Here is a 20,877-nt window from a genome sequence, read left to right as displayed (position 1 = left end):
AAAAAAGGGAAAGTTAATGACTATTTATCTCAGTGTTCAAGGTGCATATGGAGTAAGGATTGCCCAGCCTGTATGCACATTTTTCATGTTAAAGGACAGTAGCTTCTCTCAGTTAATTGTCTGATAAAGGAAAGGGAGGATTTATACTCCATATAATAACTACAGTTACAGGAATGGAGATTATAATTGTATATGTATATATACACAAGGGGGATGAGGTTAATTATACAGATGAGCAAGACTAAAGACATTTAAGTGTAACATCGGGTTAATTGAGACTACAAGTAAGAGATGCTCAGAAGAGAGAGAGATAGAGAGACACTTATGTGGTAAATCAAATAGTACATGCAAGGCAGGATATTATGGGTAAAGGGAAAATACTTTCAGCTAAAGGACTGATCTGTCCGGATATACATGGATTTTAAGTAATGCTACCCAAAAACTAAGCACATTATCTATCAGCACACTGTGGAACTTTATTGCTTAGCTACATGCAGTTGGTGATTGCTGGATACAAAGTAATGTAGTTGGATCATAAAGTGAAAAAATTGTAGCTAGTAAGAGAATTGCTACAAATCAGGAGAGAGGAGTTCATCACTGCTCACTAAAGCTGGTATTGGACTAAATAAAAGAGACTCTCATATACTCCAATCTAGGGTATTATCATTACTATTCTTTGCTGACTTCATGGGCCCCAACTGCGCATTTTTAGTGACTAAGAGTACCCGGGTCACTCACTCAGTATAATATTATACTCACTGGTTATTTTTTGTAATGCATGCATGTATAAGCAAATAGGTGATGTAATGTATATTTAGAAAAAGTATATAGGACATATTCGCTTAACTATATTTGATTTACAATATGTAAAAGTTTAAATATTAGATTAGGAGAATATTAAAAATACTATACTTACCATAAAGTGTTGTGTTGGCGTCTGTGGATCCTGGAACGAGAAGAAAAAACTGGTATTTGTTATATAATGATATTAATGACATTAAATTTCACACACACACACTCACACACATACACATGCATACACATATTTGAAAGAAGGAAGGTGTGTCAAAAAAGGAATGTGGCCAATTCAAATTGTGCTGTACAGTATCAGGGCCGGTTCAAGGGCGCTCTGCGCCCCGGGCAGGAAAAGGGGGCGTGTCCTAATACAGGGGGCGTGGTCAGTTACGCCCCCTGTACATTGCTAGCGCCACTTGAATGCTTAGCGGTGCGCGATGACGTCATCGCGCACCGCACAGCAAAAGGTCCTCTCCACGAAGGGAAACTAGACGCTATGCGTCTAGTTCCCTTCGTGGAGAGGACCTTTGCTGTGCGGTGCGCGATGACGTCATTGCGCACCGCTCAGCAAAGTTACTCTCCACGAAGGGAAACTAGACGCATAGCGTCTAGTTCCCTTCACAGGAGGCGGACGGGGACGGCAGCGGGCAGCGGAGGCGGACGGGGGACACAGCGGGCAGCAGTGGCGGATCTTGCCACGGTACGGCGCCCTCCGGATGGCGCCAGCGCCCTCCGGAAGGCGGCACCCCGGGCAAAAGTCCTGCTTGCCCGTAGCAAGATCCGCTACTGTACAGTATCACATTACACCGCACAGTAGTGTCTCTTATTCACATTATGCCACACAATCGTACCCCTATAGAAAACACAGTCTATACAGGGCATATGGGGAATGCAAATAGAAGATGGATATGTGGACCAGTGCTAATAAATATATTTCTAATTTTATATGGGGAATACAGTCAAACCACATTTGCCATTAGTATATCTGATCCTGCCCATAGGCACACACATACAGTATACACTTACATACTTAGTCACACACAAAACACATACATAAGATATACAGTACAATCACACATGCAGTAGATACAAATACAGTCACATACATACATACATACATACATACATAGTTACACAATTATTATCATACATAGTCACACTAATACACACATAAATACAGTAGGTACTTATACACACACAAACATACATACAGACATAGTCACACACATACACAAATTCAGTCCCAGACACACACACAGACTATATAGTGTCCCCCCACATTACAGACAGGGTACGCTGACTGCATGTACTTTAGTAGCTCGTTGTTCTCTCTTCCTCTCCTCCATGCTGTTGGTCTGCCTGGCAGTGAGTGCCGTGCTTCCACTACGTCCACTGCCCTAGCCCAATGCAGTGCAGTCCTGTGCCTCAACCCCCCCCCCCCCCCTCCCCGTAATCCGGCCCTGACTGTACCTGGTGACTGTCTGTCACTGCCGGCGCCAGTGTCCTGCAGCACAGCTCTGCACTACTGATCAATCAGACTCAAAGTAAACTACAACTCCTAGCAGCCCTTGCTGCCGGGAGCTCCCTGCAACAAGGGCTGCTGGGAGCTGTAGTTTATGTTGAGTGTGATTACAAGCGAGCTGCAGGGCGCTGCTGTCGGACACTGATGCCAGCACCAACAGTCACCAAGTCTGTCAGTACTACTTAGTTCTACCCCATGGCCATGGATGGCACTGCCAGATGGCGCCCCCTCCTTGCCTGGTGCCCCTGGCGAGTGCCATCCTGGCCAATAGGTAGATACGCCCCTGGGTTGAGGCCAAAGGCGTGTGCAGCACATTTAATTAGGGGGTGCACCGTCAGAGGGGTGTGCCTAGCACTGCCTTTTGGGCGTGTCTAGCACCATCTATTGACGTCAACGCAATATAAAATATCCACCCTTGTGCCAATCCTAATAAAGCAGATACATTGTCAGATGTTGTGGTGTGCACCAAACAAACACCCCTGATGGCACTAGCTGCAATTAAACTGCTCCTCCTCAGCCTGGTCTGGCTGCTCCTCTCTTTCCCCCTCAAGCTGCAAGAGCTTACATACAAGTCAGTCACTCACTGACACTGACAGTCGCAGACTAGTACTGCTGCTGCTGGAAAAATGAGTGACGTGTCAATGCTGCTGCCGGCCGCCTGCCAGTATTGAATTTGTCTTCCTAAGAGGAACACTGGCTGCATGCTGATCCTCATCAGTGTCTGGCGTTGGCATAGCATCGAAGGAGAGAGGTGGGCATGTGGCGGGTGTGACGGGTGGGTGGTGGCATACTTGATTAACCCAGGCGTCCGGTCAGTAATGCAGTCCTGACAGGGTGCAGCACAGAGTGGACAGTAATGGGCCTGCTTGGCGATCGCTGCATCAGGCATGTGAGATCGGGGTGCCAGACATTAGGGGGTGCCTGTGTGCACCAGGCACCCCCCCTGCGCACACCTATGGTGGAGGCACAAAATCATATTAGTAACTCGCAAAAAGAAAAAAAAATAAGTAAGGAAGGGTTACATGTTAATAGATTAGTGTTAAGAAGCCTAAGCTGGGGGCGTGGCCTAGCCTGCAAGCTGAGAGGAAGCCTTCTTTGTGAGCTCCTGCTGGCCCCGCTCATAAAACCTATTTAAAACCTGTTTCACGGGTCCCCAAACACCTCTGTACTGGACCGCCTGCCCCCCTGACCACTAAGCACCAGAGGGGCTCGGTTGCGGAGCCGGGGAGCCCTTATCAGGGCTTCTGCAGGTTGCGGCCTTCCCCTCCTCAAGAAGCCGGGGCCTCGATTTGAGAGTGGTGCCGTCGGTCCGCTGGACCTGGTGCGGCGATTCTGCGGACCCCCTCCCCCACCTGAGCGGCGCTCCCTGGCACCCAAGAGCTCACCCATCAGGCACTGACCCTCACAGGAGACCGGCGTCCGGACAATCTGCGGGTGGTGAGAGCCGGGACGAGTGTGACTGGCGGCCGGCGGCCATCTTGTGGTTGGCGCCGCCCGGACTTTGAGCTCTGCTTTGCCGATCCCCGGCCTCTCCGGGCGCCTGCCCTCCGACCCCCACCTCACACATCCTTACAAGACAGATCTCCCCCCCTCACTGGCGGGGATTAACGACCCGGGGACCTCCGGAGGATCCGTGTCTCATTCACAGGCGGCGGCCATCTTGTGACTGGCACATCTCTCTCCTCACTCCATAGCTAGAAATGGCTGTAACTCTAGCTCCCTCTTGTGGCGACTTTTAGATTAGACAACTCACAGCCACTATAAATATATTTCTATACTTCTGCCTTTTCTCATGTCTCCTGTTTAGCGGCCGGAGGGGAATCATCATATTACACCTTGAAACAACAGGTGCGAACTTTAACAGCCCTGCCGCCATCTACCCGGAGGCTTTCACCCTGCAGAAAGCTGACCCTGCACCCCTGCTGGAATAGGTGCTGCTGCGATCACCTCTATCTCGGAACCTGCTACCTACTGCTGTGACCCCTGAGGTACCCAGATATTCTCTCGGCTGGGAGACCTCCTCTTATTCTGTTTGCTGCAGGATTACAACACTTGGGAGCTGTTTTGCCCACTACCCCTGGACCACACACCGTGTTGATTATCTCAGCTGCTCCTATCACTATAAAACCAGCTCTCCCCCTACTGCCTTCTGGCATATCTGACTCTCCGGCTGACGGCTTCGCTCCACCTGCTCCACCCATAAACCCATGCCGGCTTCTACACCTGTGTGACATTTCTCCTCGCCCATGTGCGCTGTTCACGGACTGATGCCTACCGGTCCTGAGCTATTACTCATTGGGATGTAACCTGTTATACTTCCCCCTTTTTTTTCCTCTCCATGTGACCTCATTATAGCCTACTCCTCGCGTGAGGCGACTCCTACTGTATAAATCGGTCCTCCGTTGCCCGCTTATTTTTATGGAAAAATTTCTCATACCCACCCCGATGTCAACTGCTAACCCCGCCTCTACAACCCGAGGCGATACTGTGTGGGGACACTCGTCTGATTCAGATTGCTCTGTCACCCGTTCCAGGTCCTTACAAAAACGCAAGTCTGCTCCGGCCAGTAAGCCTCCCAAAATGAAACCTGCGGATATTGCGGCGGTGCTGGGCCCTCTGCTAGATGAAAAACTGGCGGGCATTAGAGAAGCTATCGACTCTACTCTATCCAAATTAACTCAACACTCTGGCCGCTTAGATGACGTCGAACAGAGGGTGTCTACCCTGGAGGATGATTTGCATGCAGCACAACTCACCATTAATTCACAGCAAAGTGACATTTCGGATCTGACCCAGAAGCTAGATGATTTGGAGAATCGCGGACGCAGAAGTAATCTCCGGGTGGTGGGTATCCCCGAATCGGTCAAAGGCCATGAGTTACTTGACCTTCTTTCTAACTGGATACCGCAACAACTGGCCATGGATCTCAAAGGTGCCCCTCTGGCTATTGAGCGGGCACATAGAATCGGCCCTGAACGTAAAACAAACTCTGGTCGCCCTCGCCCGGTGATCATGAAAATCCTTAATTATGCCGACAAAGCTCGACTCCTAGACCACTACCGGAAGACGGATAGCTTAACCTACAACGGAGATCGGCTCTTGATATTTCAGGATTTTTCCACCATTGTCGCTGCTAAACGCAAGGAGTTTGCCCCGTTGTGCAAGCAACTGTTTAATGCCAAAATCAAATTCTCTCTCCTGTACCCGGCCCGGCTGCGGGTCTTCGAGGACGGCAAGCCGTTGTTCTTCGACGACATAACACTCGCCAAGGCCCACTTCTCGAGTTTACCCACTTGACTGTTGCACTGTTATTATTGCTTGCATACATGTTTTTCTCTCTTATGTTTTTCTCCATCTGTAGGTCACGTGGAGAGGAATAATTGCGCAGCTCTGTGTATACAATGAGCTGTAAATTTTCTTGTTTTTTATGTTACTGTTTAATATTGTTGGTTGCACCTGCCGGACCTGCCGACCCCGATCCTCCATGGGTCAACCCCTTCCCGCTCGCTGGGACGGGCAGGGGCCCTACTTTACCTCTAGTATATTTTTTCTTGCATTCCCATCCATCGGTATAGGCTGATATAGCTGACCCTGCTCCTACTCCCCCCGCCGCCGCGGAGGATACCCCACTCCTTGCCTTCAATATAGTATCATGGAATGTGGAGGGCCTTAACGCTCCAGTGAAGCGCAAGAAAGTGCTCTCCCACCTCCACCGTTTGACCCCTCACATCACCTTCCTACAGGAAACACATTGGCTGGACGATCCCCGTAACACTCTACGTGCCCCCTGGATCGGGGATTGTATCTCGGCCCCTTATTCTAATAAGACCAGGGGAGTTGCCATCCTTTTTCACAAGTCCCTACAATATTCGATGTCGATCCTAATGGGAGATTTATTTTGCTAGATGTGATTATTGATAATGTCTTGTATACTCTCCTTAATCTATATGCCCCAAATGTCTCTCAACAGGATTTTTTTGCAGTTGTCCTACAGAAACTTTCTTCTTGGGGGAGCTCTAATCTAATCCTAGGAGGAGATTTCAACACGGTCATCGATCCGTCCATGGACAGGTCTGGGGTGAGTACTTCATCCTCCAAATCCGGCTGTGATCTTCTTTCCTCCCTCTGTTCACAACTTGCTCTCTCCGACCCTTGGCGTATCCATCACCCTCTTCTTCGTGATTACTCTTTCTACTCTCACCCCCACTCTACGCACTCCCGTATTGATTATATTTTCTTATCCCGACATCTCTTCCCTAAAGTCACTCACACATCGATTAAAAATATTATTATCTCAGACCATGCCCCTATTATGATTTCTCTTAAGCTTGCGTTGCCCCAATGCTTTTCCAAATGCTGGCGATTCCCTGCTTATCTTACTCACTCTGAGGATTTTCTCTTACACCTTAGACACACTTGGCACACTTACGTTGCTGATAATTTGACCCAGGCGGAGGATGTCTCACTGTTCTGGAGCGCCTCTAAAGCTGTTATCCGGGGCCACATTATCTCATACGTAAATTCTAAACGCAAAACATTTAACTCCCGCCTCCATGAGCTAAGCTCCCTTCTCACCTCAACCTATAGAACGTATAAGCGTTCCGACACTCCCGCACATAAAGAGGCATACCTGACTGCTAAACAAGTATATGATACCTTCCTAACAGAGCAGGCCCAGACACGATATGATTACCAGCGGAACAAATTTTTTAGATGGGGTAATAAATCGGGCAGACTCTTGGCAAACCTCGCTCGGGGACCCCGCACGCGCACATGGGTTGAGGTGGTTAAATCTTTAGACACTATTATATCAGATCCGACAGCCATTTGCGCCGAATTTATGCAGTTTTACAAATCCCTATATACAGCAGAGCCAGATAACGTGGAGACAAGTGAATCCTTTTTGCATGACGCTCAGCTTCCTGTCCTCTCTCGAGATGACAGGGACCTTCTCGAGATGTCTATAACTGAGGAAGAGATACTCACAACTATCAAATCTTTACCAAACGACAAGAGCCCAGGCCCCGATGGCTTTGGGGCTGAATATTATAAATTACTTAATGCTGAACTCACACCCACTCTAGCCAAATTATATAATCATATCTTTACCTCCGGAACTATACCCTTATACTTCAATGAGGCACGGATAATCGTAATACCCAAGCCGGGTAAAGATCCCTCCCTCGTGGGTTCCTATCGCCCTATCTCACTTCTTAACCAAGACTTCAAATTGCTTACCAAACTAATGGCCAACCGTCTACAGTCTTGTCTGCCTCATCTCATTTCCCCGGCCCAGTTAGGCTTTATTAAAGCAGACAATCTGTACAAGGTATTAGATCGGCGATAGCTGCTATTTCCCATACCCGCCTTCATAATTTGGAAGACAATATTCTTATTAATCTAGACGCCGAAAAGGCCTTCGATAAAATCGCTTGGCCACACCTTTTTAGAGTGCTCTCCCATCAGCAATTTGGCACTAATTTCTGTAGTCTAATGCGGACCCTCTGCACTGCTCCGATGGCCCAGGTGGTAGTTAATAATGTGGCCTCCTCTTCCTTTTTTCTTGAGAGAGGCACCAGACAAGGATGCCCTCTCTCCCCTTTGCTTTTTAATTTGGCCTTGGAACCTTTTATTCGTTATATCCAACTGCTACCTGGGTTTAGAGGCATTGTTGTTGGAGATCGCGTACTCAAAGTTATAGCCTTCGCAGATGACCTACTTATATGTACCTCTGACCCTAAACGCTCCCTTCCTGTATTGGTAGAGGCAATTGACAGATTTTCGTCTTTTGCTGGCTTCTCCATTAACTTTGCCAAGTCTGAAGCCCTGGCCATATTTGGCCAGGCGAGACTGGGTTGGATTAGACCCTTCCCGTTTAGATGGGCCCCCTCGCATATCACCTTTTTAGGAGTGGCTCTACCACAACATCTCTCCACCCTCTATGCACGTAATATTACCCCGATCATACATAAAATACAGACTGAACTTAGCCTATGGCAAAACCTTCCCCTTAATATGTTAGGGAGATGCAACCTGTTTAAAATGGCAAGCTTCCCGAAACTCCTGTATATTCTCCAAATGACTCCCATTCTTCTCACTAACTCCGACTTTTCTTTACTTAATACCTTGCTTTCCAAGTTTATATGGAACCGTAAGCGCCCCAGGATAAGTCTAAAAAAAATGTCGCAATCGGTGCGCCAAGGGGGTGTAAACCTACCCAACATTAAACAATACAATCTAGCGTGCTTACTACGTTTCGCTATGGATTGGCTCAGTGGCAACGATGTATTCACAGATACCAAGTTAGAATCTCAGCTTTGTGCTCCTCTCTCTCTTGCTTACCTCCTACATGCCCGGCCCTCTCAAATAAAATCTTCACAATTTGATAACCCGCTATTGTCTTCCACTATTAGAGCGTGGAAAATGGCTAGGAAAGCTCTTGGTCTCAAATATTATTACTCAGTATCTCTACCTTTGCTTGGAAACCTGGAGTTCCAAAATGGTACTGCCTCTTTGCCTTTTGGTGCTTGGTGCTCCTCTGGTTTAAAGACTCTACGTAATCTGATGACACCTACTCATACTCCTTTGCCATTCCAGGAGGCTATTGAGAAATATGCAATTTCACCCCTGCATGGATTTTACTACTCCCAGGCTATACATTATCTTACATCCGTTCTCCCTCACCTCACGGGAAAAGACTTTGTTAACCCCTTAGACTCCCTATTACGCTCCAACACATACTCCATATCTTCTATCTATGCGCGCATCCGCACTGAACTGGACCCCCACACTGATTTTCCTGATCTAGCTAAATGGATCTCCCAAGTTCCTACACTCACAGTAGACACCCTATTAGATACTTTTCTTATGACCCTTAAACTAATACCGGCTAGTATATATCAGGAAATGGCCTATAAACTGCTACACAGGGCATATATTTCGCCTAAACAAGGTTTTCTAATGGGTATATCAGATAGGGCCGGATGTAATAAATGCTCAACGGTAGAAGCTGACCTTTTCCATTGTCTCTGGGCCTGCCCTGTCATTCAAAAATTCTGGCATACCTTACACCATTATGGCACCTCAACACTAGGCATCCCCTTTCAATGCACTGCTCCCTGGGCCCTCTTTGGTCATCTGTCGGACCAACCTGGAATTCCACGCACTGATAAAAAATTGATAGTGTTACTTTCAGCAGTGGGGAAAAAAGCTATATTGCAACAATGGATCCATCCTACCTCTCCGACTCTCCCTATGGCTACTTCTAGGTTACTCTTCTTATTTAATATGGACTGGCTGGAGGCCTCTATCCACAAGGAAACCCTGACTCCTGCACTCTTTAAGTGCTGGGATAAATACATTTGTACCCTCCCTCCCCACACTAAACTAGCAATACATAAATGTTTCCAATCTAACTTTTGGTACTCTCTCCGACAACTTGATAACCAAGCTTCTCTAACTGACTGAGCTTCCTATCTTCCCCCCTCCCTCTTCTTCATCCGTACTTCCCTCTCCACACACTTCTTCTTTTCTTTCCCCTCTCTTCTTATTTCTGCTGTTTCTTCCCTGGCGGATTGGATGGACACTTCTATGGACGGATCGGTGGCCTGTGGCTCTTGGTAGGTGTTTTTGCTTATTTTTGTTGTAACGTTTTTGTGATGTTCTTTTTTACCTCTTCTTTTTCTTAATTTGAACTGCCGGAATTGAGTGTCAGTTTTTAGTCAGTTATATTCAGTCCCATTCTCAATATATTATAGCCTGACCGCCGCTCTTCTGGTGGTTTACAATTTGTTCTTGTTGATTGTTATGGAAAATTGGAAAATTTCCTCCACCTACTCATATATGCTGTGTACTTTTACCTTTCTTATCTGCTTACTTTGATGTCGATATGTCTGATACGTATGCGGTTTTTCTTTCCTTATTTCTGTACCATGTTTTGGAGGTATTTAATAAACATATTTGGAAAAAAAAAAAAGAAGCCTAAGCTATAAAGTGAAAAAAAAGTGCAGGCAGTGTTTATTTTTTATCGTGCAGGGACTTATGGCCTAATTCATATCAGATCGCAGCAGCAAATTAGTTAGCTGATGGGTAAAGCCATGTGCACTGCACGGGGGGGGGGGGGGATATAACATTTGCAATGAGAGTTACATTTGGGTGGGTTATACTGTTTCTGTGCATGGTAAATAGTGACTGCTTTATTTTTGCACTGCAATTTAGATTTCAGTTTGAACACATCCCACCCAAGTTTAACTCTCTCTGCACATTATACCTGCCCCCCACCCCTCCTGCAGTGCACATAGTTTTGTCCATTAACGAACAAATTTGCTACTGCGATCAGGTCTGAATTAGGCCCTTAGCTTGGTAGATGGGTGTTTTGGTGCAGTGTTTAGTTGTTAAGTCAGAGTCCACGCACGGCTTACCAGGTATATTAAGTGCTCTACTGTCAGTTTAATGTCAGGATCAAAATAATAAACACCTAGCTCATACAGGGCAACTAACTCACTTCTTGACTCATCCCTATAAAGCAGCTAGTCTGCAAACACAAAAGTCTTGCATAGTCTTTCCAGACCTGTCTCTCACAGGTATCGTTAGTATGGCCTCACCTGGCCTCTGGCTCCTCACACAAAGTCCTGCTTCCTTGCAGGTAACATACACAGGTTGCAGCCTGGTGTTTGGTTTGCTGCGACAGCTCCATAGATCAGAGTCATAGTTTAGAGGCCTACCTCCCTGCAGCTAGAATCCTGGCCTTCTGGCCTGCTAGACTTTGACTGCAGTTCCAGCTGCCAATGTCCCTCCAACAGTTCCATGCCCAGTGTCCTGCCAGCAGATTACCCGCCGCTCTGTGTACCTTCACCCATCCTGCACAGAGCCCGCTCCTCTTGTGGCTCTTCTTCACTTCGGCAGCGGTGATGGCATAACATCACATACGCCATGCCAGAAAAGGAAGCAGCTGGGACCTGAGGAGGGAATGAATACCATCCTACACACACAGCTTATGTGAGTACCAGGAGGGCAGGCCGCAGGCAGAGAACCATAGAGCTGCTAGGACCTGTGGAAGGGGGAGGTAGCTGTAGCATGTCAGTGGCACTAGTTCCACCTACCATTACAGGCCCGCATTAGCTGCAAACGTCTCTGCCTGATTGACAGGCGGAGGCATTTTTGGGGTGCGGTGACAAAGGGTTTTAGGGTGGCATCGGGGAAATGGTGGCGTGTCGGCGACATTTACAGGGCAGCTGTATGTTGTATGCAGGAGGCTTCACTAGTTTCTGCGACCATGCTATAATTGCGTTGCGAACGCAGTTAGAGCGTGATCGCAGTGGCTAGGAGGTAGGTTGCATGCTGGGCGGGCTCCAACATGTGATTGCAAGGATTGCAGATTCTGCTAAATATCTGAATCTGCAATCCTCTCTGAATTAGGCCCTATGTTTGAATCTATGTAGGGAATACTGTGTTTTTCTCTAACGTCCTAGTGGATGCTGGGGACTCCGTCAGGACCATGGGGAATAGCGGCTCCGCAGGAGACAGGGCACAAAAGCAAGCTTTTAGGATCACATGGTGTGTACTGGCTCCTCCCCCTATGACCCTCCTCCAAGCCTCAGTTAGGTTTTTGTGCCCGTCCGAGTAGGGTGCAATCTAGGTGGCTCTCTTAAAGAGTTACTTAGAAAAAGTTTTTAGGTTCTTTATTTTCAGTGAGTCCTGCTGGCAACAGGCTCACTGCATCGAGGGACTTAGGGGAGAGATTTTCAACTCACCTGCGTGCAGGATGGATTGGATTCTTAGGCTACTGGACACCATTAGCTCCAGAGGGAGTCGGAACACAGGGCTCGCCCTGGGGTTCGTCCCGGAGCCGCGCCGCCGACCCCCCTTGCAGATGCTGAAGATGAAGAGGTCCGGAACCAGGCGGCAGAAGACTTTCAGTCTTCATCAGGTAGCGCACAGCACTGCAGCTGTGCGCCATTGTTGTCAGCACACTTCTCACAGCAGTCACGGAGGGTGCAGGGCGCTGGGGGGGGGCGCCCTGGGCAGCAATGTATAATACCTGTATGGCGAAAAATACATCACATATAGCCCTTGAGGCTATATGGATGTATTTAACCCCTGCCAGATATCAAAAACTCCGGAGAAGAAGCCCGCCGAAAAGGGGGCGGGGCCTATTCTCCTCAGCACACAGCGCCATTTTCCCTCACAGAAATGCTGGTGGGAAGGCTCCCAGGCTCTCCCCTGCACTGCACTACAGAAACAGGGTTAAAACAGAGAGGGGGGGCACTGATTTGGCGATATGTACATATATTAAAATGCTATAAGGGAGGAACACTTATATAAAGGTTGTCCCTGGATAATTATAGCGTTTTGGTGTGTGCTGGCAAACTCTCCCTCTGTCTCCCCAAAGGGCTAGTGGGTCCTGTCCTCTATCAGAGCATTCCCTATGTGTGTGCTGTATGTCGGTACGTGTGTGTCGACATGTATGAGGTAAATGTTGGTGAGGAGGCGGAGCAAATTGCCTGTAATGGTGATGTCACTCTCTAGGGAGTCGACACCGGAATGGATGGCTTATTTATGGAATTACGTGATAATGTCAACACGCTGTAAGCCGGTTGACGACATGAGAGGGCCGGCGAACAAATTAGTATCTGTCCAGACGTCTCAAACACCGTCAGGGGCTGTAAAATGCCCATTTACCTCAGTCGGTCGACACAGACCCAGACAAGGACACTGATTTCAGTGTCGACGGTGAAGAAACAAACGTATTTTCCTTTAGGGCCACACGTTAAGGGCAATGAAGGAGGTGTTACATATTTCTGATACTCCAAGTACCACAAAAAAGGGTATTATGTGTGAGGTGAAAAAACTACCTGTAGTTTTTCCTGAATCAGATAAATTATATGAAGTGTGTGATGATGCGTGGGTTTCCCCCGATAGAAAATTATTGGCGGTATACCTTTTCCCGCCAGAAGTTAAGGCGCGTTGGGAAACACCCCTCAGGGTGGATAAGGCGCTCACACGCTTATCAGAACAAGTGGCGGTACCATCTACAGATAGGACCGTACTTAAGGAGCCAGCTAATAGGAGGCTGAAAAATATCCTAAAAAGTATACACACACATGCTGGTGTTATACTGTGACCAGCGATCGCCTCAGCCTGGATGTGCAGACCTGAGGTGGCTTGGTCGGATTCCCTGACTAAAAATATTGATACCCTTGACAGGGACAGTATTTTATTGACTATAGAGCATTTAAAGGATGCATTTCTATATATGCGAGATGCGCAGAGGGATATTTGCACTCTGGCATCAAGAGTAAATGCGATGTCCATATCTGCAAGAAGATGTTTATGGACACGACAGTGGTCAGGTGATGCAGATTCCAAACGGCACAAAGATGTATTGCCGTATAAAGGGGAGGAGTTATTTGGGGTCGGTCCATGGGACCTGGTGGCCACGGCAACTGCTGGAAAATCCACCGTTATTTACCCTAAGTCACATCTCTGCAGAAAAAGACACCGTCTTTTCAGCCTCAGTCTTTTCGTCCCTATAAGAGTCATATCTGCCCAGGGATAGAGAAAAGGGAAGAAGACTGCAGCAGGCAGCCCATTCCCAGGAACAGAAGCCCTTCGCCGCTTCTACTAAGTTCTCAGCATGACGCTGGGACCGTACAGGACCCCTGGATCCTACAAGTAGTATCCAAGGGGTACAGATTGGAATGTCGAGGCGTTTCCCCCCTCGCAGGTTCCTGTAGTCTGCTGTACCAATGTCTCCCTCCGACAGGGAGGCAGTATTGAAAATAATTCATAAGCTGTATTCCCAGCAGGTGATAATAAAAATACCCCTCCTACAACAAGGAAAGGGGTATTGTTCCACACTATATGGTGGTACTGAAGCCAGAAGGCTAGGTGAGACCGATTCTAAATCAAAAAATTTTTTGAACACTTACAAAGGTTCAAATTCAGATGGAGTCACTCAGAGCAGTGATAGCAAACAAGGGGACTATATAGTGTCCCGGGACATCAGGGATGCTTACCTCCATGTCCCAAAAATTTGCTTTTCTCACCAAGGGTACCTCAGGTTCGTGGTACAGAACTGTCACTATCAGTTTCAGACGATGCCGTTGGATTGTCCAAGGCACCCCGGGTCCTTACCAAGGTAATGACCGAAATGAGGATTCGTCGTCAAAGAGAATGGACGACCTCCTGATAAGAACAAGGTCCAGAGAACAGTTGGAGGTCGGAGTAGCACTATCTCAAGTAGTTCTACGACAGCACGGGTGGATTCTAAATATTCCATAACCGCAGTTGTTCCGACGACACGTCTGCTGGTCCTAGGGATGATTCTGGACACAGTCCAGGAAAAGGTGTTTCTCCCAGAGGAGAAAGCCAGGGAGTTATCCGAGCTAATCGGGATCCTCCTAAAACCAGGAAAAGTGTCAGTGCATCATTGCACAAGAGTCCTGGTAAAAATGGTGGCTTATTACGAAGCGCTTCCATTCGGCAGATTTCACACAAGAACTCTTCAGTGGGATCTGCTGGACAAATGGTCCGGATCGCATCTTCAGATGCATCAGCGGATAACCCTATATCCAAGGACAAGGGTGTCTCTCCTGTGGTGATTACAGAGTGCTCATCTTCTAGAGGGCCGCAGATTCGGCATTCAGGATTGGATGCTGGTAACCACGGAGGCCAGCCTGAGAGGCTGGGGAGCAGTCACACAGGGAAAAAATTTCCAGGGAGTGTGATCAAGTCTGGAGAATTCTCTCCACATAAATATACTGGAGCTAAGAGCAAATTTATAATGCTCTAAGTTTAGCAAGGCCTCTGCTTCAAGGTCAGCCGGTATTGATCCAGTGGGATAACATCACGGCAGTCGCCCACGTAAACAGAAAGGGCGGCACAAGAAGCAGGAGGGCAGTGGTCAAAACTGCAAGGATTTTTCGCTAGGCGGAAAATCATGTGTTAGCACTGTCAGCAGTGTTCATTCCGGGAGCACCCGGGAGAGTGGGAACTTCATCGGGAAGTTTTCCGCATGATTGTGAACCGTTGGGAAAGACCAAAGGTGGACATGATGGCGTCCCGCCCGAACAAAAAACGGGACAGGTATTGCGCCAGGTCTCGAGACCTTCAGGCGATAGCTGTGGACGTCCTGGTAACACCGTGGGTGTAACAGTCGGTGTATGTGTTCCCTCCTCTGTTTCTCATAACCAAGGTATTGAGAATTATAAGACGTAGAGGAGTAAGAACTATACTCGTGGCTCCGGATTGGCCAAGAGGGACTTGGTACCCGGAACTTCAAGAGATGCTCACAGAGGACTAATGGCCTCGGGAGCTAAGATGGGATTTGCTTTCAGCAAGAACCATGTCTGTTCCAAGAGGAACCGTGGCATCTGCCTCTAAGAAAGGACCTGCTCCAGCAGGGACCTTGTCTGTTCCAAGACTTACCGCGACTGCGTTTGACGGCATGGCGGTTGAACGCCGGATCCTAAGGGAAAAGGCATTCCGGAAGAAGTCATACCTACCCTGGTCAAAGCCAGGAAGGAGATGACCGTACAACGTTATCACCACATGTGGTGAAAATATGTTGCGTGGGTGTAGCCAGGAAGGCCCCACGAAAAAATTTCGACTAGGTCGATTTCTGCACTTCCTGAAAACAGGAGTGTCTATGAGCCTCAAATTGGGGTCCATTAAGGTTCAAGTTTCGGCCCTGTAGATTTTCTTCCAGAAAAAATTGGCTTCAATTCCTGAAGTCCAGACGTTTGTCAAGGGAGTATTGCATATACAGCCCCTTGTGTGCCTCCAGTGGCACCGTGGGATCTCAACGTAGTGTTGGGATTCCTAAAATCATATTGGTTTGAACCGCTCAAATCTGTGGATTTGAAATATCTCACATGGAAAGTGACCATGTTGTGGCCCTGGCCTCGGCCAGACGATTGTCAGAATTGGGGGCTTTGTCTTAAAAAAGCCCATATTTGTTTTTCCAGTCGGACAAGGCAGAACTGCGGACTCGTCCCCAGTTTCTTCCTAAGGTGGTGTCAGCGTTTAACCTGAAACAACATATTGTGGTGCCTGCGGCTACTAGGGACTTGGAGGACTCCAAGTTGCTAGACGTTGTCGGGGCCCTAAAAATATATAGATATATATATATATATATATTTCCAGGACGGCTGGAGTCAGAAAGTCTGACTTGCTGTTTATATTGTATGCACCCAAAAAGCTGGGTGCTCCTGCTTCTAAGCAGACTATTGCTTGTTGGATTTGTAGTACAATTCAGCTTGCACATTCTGTGGCAGGCCTGCCACAGCCAAAATCTGTAAGTGCCCATTCCACAAGGAAGGTGGGCTCATCTTGGGCGGATGCCCGAGGGGGTCTCGGCTTTAAAATTTTGCCGAGCAGTTACGTGGTCAGGGGGGAACACGTTTGTAAAATTCTACAAATTTGATACCCTGGCTGAGGAGGACCTGGAGTTCTCTCATTCGGTGCTGCAGAGTCATCCGCACTCTCCCGCCCGTTTGGGAGCTTTGGTATAATCCCCATGGTCCTGACGGAGTCCCCAGCATCCACTAGGACGTTAGAGAAAATAAGATTTTACTTACCGATAAATCTATTTCTCGTAGTCCGTAGTGGATGCTGGGCGCCCATCCCAAGTGCGGATTGTCTGCATTACTTGTACATAGTTATTGTTACAAAAATCGGGTTATTATTTTTGTGAGCCATCTTTTTTAGAGGCTACTTCATTGTTATCATACTGTTAACTGGGTTCAGATCACAAGTTGTACGGTGTGATTGGTGTGGCTGGTATGAGTCTTACCCGGGATTCAAGATCCTTCCTTATTGTGTACGGGCACAGTACCTAACTGAGGCTTGGAGGAGGGTCATAGGGGGAGGAGCCAGTACACACCATGTGATCCTAAAAGCTTGCTTTTGTGCCCTGTCTCCTGCGGAGCCGCTATTCCCCATGGTCCTGACGGAGTCCCCAGCATCCACTACGGACTACGAGAAATAGATTTATCGGTAAGTAAAATCTTATTTTTTGTGTTGTGAACACAAACAAAAACATTACCATTAATGTTTTATGGGCCTAATTCAGACCTGACCGTAGCAGCAAATTTGTTAGCAGATGGTCAAAACCATGGGGGGTAATTCCAAGTTGATCGCAGCAGGATTTTTGATAGCAACTTGGCAAAACCATGTGCACTGCAGGGGAGGCAGATATAACATGTGCAGAGAGAGTTAGATTTGGGTGTGGTGTCAGTGGCAAACGCAGGATTTGCATGGGGGGGTTTCCGGAACTGGGCGGAGCCAATCACGGGGGTGGGGACTGAGGTGACCCAGTATATGCTGGGTCCATAAAACTAGTGTGTCTGTGTGTGTGTGTGTGTGTGTGTGTGTGTGTGTGTGTGTGTGTGTGTGTATGTGTGTATATATATATATATATATATATACATATATCTACACATAAATATATATATATATATATATACATACATATACATAGCATATTAAACATGCATACATATATATATATATATATATGTACATTCACATACAGTACACACATATATATATATATATATATATATATATACACACACGTATATATATATATATGAATATCATATGTGTGTGTGTGTGTGTTTATATGTATGTATATACATGTGTATATATGTATGCACATGGATATATATGTACTATAATTGAAATAAAGTAAACTTGTATTGCCACCAGGAAGACAGCAGGCTGCAGAGGACGCTAGACAGCCATTAATAATACTCATGCGCCACTGGGTGTGTCCAATCTGCAATCTAATTTGCAGTGTAAAAATAAAGCAGCCAGTATTACCCTGCACAGAAATACAATAACCCACAGGTTCTCAAACTCGGTCCTCAGGACCCCACACGGTGCACGTTTTGCAGGTCACCTCACAGAATCACAAGTGACATAATTAACTCCACCTGTGGACCATTTAAAATGTGTCAGTGATTAATTAATACACCTGTGCATCTGCTGGGTTACCTGCAAAACATGCACTGTGTGGGGTCCTGAGGACCGAGTTTGAGAACCTCTGCAATAACCCAACCAAATCTAACTCTCTCTGCAAATGTTATATCTGCCTCCCCTGCAGTGCACATGGTTTTGCCCAACTGCTAAAAAATTTCCTGCTGCAATCAACTTGGAATTACCCCCATTGTTTCTGTGCAGGGTAAATACTGGCTGTATTTTTACACTGCAATTTAGATTTCATTTTGGTCACATCCCACCCAAATGTAACTCTCTCTGCACATGTTATATCTGCCCCCCCTGCAGGCCTACAGTATGACAAGTCATCTTCGTACCTATTAAAGAAAAGCATCTAAGAAAACTATAAGCAGCATTAAAGGCCAGCTCCATGTTTTCCGAAAATGTAGTAATCTAACTAACGTTTAATATAAGCCTTCCTTCTTACCCTATACTTTTCAGGTTACAGAAGGAGGTAATGTACTTTTATAGCCTAAATCTATTTTAAAATAGAGATCTGCGATGCAGTTTGACTTCACTGAATTCTGGAATGATGGACATAATAAGGACTCGGGGGTAATATACAGTAGTGCTACTATTACTATATGTTATATTTCCATCACTGATTCTCTGACAAAACCTGTTAGAAATTTTAGACTAGGTTAAGCTGTCGCAGCTGCATACTGGAAATAAATGGGATGTTCTATTTATATGTATGTAAATTCAAAGCCCTTAAGGGTCATTCATGTTAAGAATAAACCTCATGGCTTTTTTGGATACCCTGTGTTATACTTGTCTATTCTCTGCAACAATTGCTTTTTATTTGAAGACCCAATTACATGAAACTATCTCCTATATATACATACCCTCCAACATGACCCGCCCCACTAGGTACAAAATGCTCTGTTTCTGGACTTCCCTCTTAATTTATTATTGCCATCACCTGTGAAGAAACAGCTTTCTTATCATTTAACTAGTTCAACACAGGTGATGGCAATCATAAATTAAGAGGGAAGTCCAGGAACAGAGTATTTTGTACCTAGTGGGGCGGGTCATGTTGGAGGGTCTGTATATATAATAGCCCTGATCTGTCACTCTGTGACTGTGTGGATAACGCTGGTCGTGGCTAGGTGCTCTCATTGGGTTAGCAGCAGGTCTATCATACCCAGTCCACACTGATTGGGCGAGAAACGCCCTCTCACACAGGTTACATCCAATGGTAGGCTCTGCCCTTTGGCTGCTGTGTGTTCCCAGAGCAGGATTAACAATGGGGCTGATGGAGCTGCAGCTCCAGGCCCACACCTCAAAATAGGCCCACTGCATCTGCAGCAACATACCTCCAACAATTTACACATAAAAATTGCTACAAATTCGGAAAGGGGGCGTGTCCATGGGTAAAGTGGTGTGGCCACGCCCCTTTTCCTATATTTTCAATGGAAGTTTGGAGTGCCAGATATAGGTACAGACCATAAAAAATGGTACTGTACCTGCCAAAAAGGTACAGTTGGAGGGTATGCCACTGCATCTGCAGCAAGTCTCTGCGCTGTAGATTGGAAAAAAAATCCTTTTACTGCAGCTCCTATGTCCTGCTGCCAGTCCGCCAACCCTCTCCGGCATCAACAGTCCCCACTCCCTAGCCGCGGCGCAGGTGGAACAAAACCTGCTGCGACCACCGGCATAGATGTGTATGAAAGCAGCGCCTCGGAAGGCTTTCATAACCCTCCCTGCGCCGCATACTCTCTGAGCCCCGGAGCCTCCTCTGCGCGTGATGTCACAGAAGTGCATACCCTCCAACATTTTACACATAAAAATTGGTGCAAATTAGGAAAGGGGGCGTGGCCATGGGTAAATGTTTTCCTGTACCTTAACTGGAAGTTTGGAGAGCCAAAAATCGGTACAGACCATAAAAAAAAGGTACTGTACTTGCCAAAAGGGTACAGTTGGAGGGTATGGAAGTGCCTCCCCGCCACAGCCGCGTCCAGATCCCCAGAGGCCCTGACTCCGCATCCCAGTACCTGGGCTGCCGGCCTGGAATCCCCGAGATGGCTAATGTAATGGATAGAGTGGGTGATATCGCGGAGGGTAATGTCTGGACGCTGAATCAATGTAAAAGGTGACAGTGCTGTGCAGTGCAGTGGGTGTGCAGTGTCACTAAGACTGCACAGCACTCTCACCTTTTACATTGATTCAGCGAGTCAGTCAGTTCTGCCAGGCAGTCACTATTGTTAGCGCCGGTGTCCCGACGTGCTGCATTACAGGGAAGTAGACACACTAAATAAACTACAGCTCCCAGCAGTCCTTAGCACCAAAGCATTCCTTCGCTAATGCCTGCTAGGAGCTGTATTTTATTGAGTGCATCTTCTTCCCTGTAATGTGGCGCGCTGTGACACCAGCGCTAACAATAATGACTGGCTGCTTGGCTGCTGTGCAAGTCTCCGGGAGAGCCACTGACAAAGGCAGGACAGCAGCTTAGCTGTTTCCAGGAGGAGAAGCAGGAGAAGCACCCGCCCCTCCCCCACCCACCGCACCAGCCCCTCCCCCACCCTCACCACCTGCACAACCACCCCTCCCCCACCTGC

General features: G+C 47.2%; 1 protein-coding gene across 4 annotated transcripts in view; it reads left to right on the top strand.

Moving 5' to 3' along the window:
- Nucleotides 1-20,877, top strand: part of DOCK2 (dedicator of cytokinesis 2) — a 1,781,615-nt gene that overhangs the window by 718,701 nt on the left and 1,042,037 nt on the right. The gene's annotated exons all lie outside the window — the stretch shown is intronic.

This window comes from Pseudophryne corroboree, chromosome 6, assembly GCF_028390025.1.
Source record: "Pseudophryne corroboree isolate aPseCor3 chromosome 6, aPseCor3.hap2, whole genome shotgun sequence".
Classification (NCBI taxonomy): domain Eukaryota; kingdom Metazoa; phylum Chordata; class Amphibia; order Anura; family Myobatrachidae; genus Pseudophryne; species Pseudophryne corroboree.
This window is presented reverse-complemented; position numbering and strand designations above follow the sequence as displayed.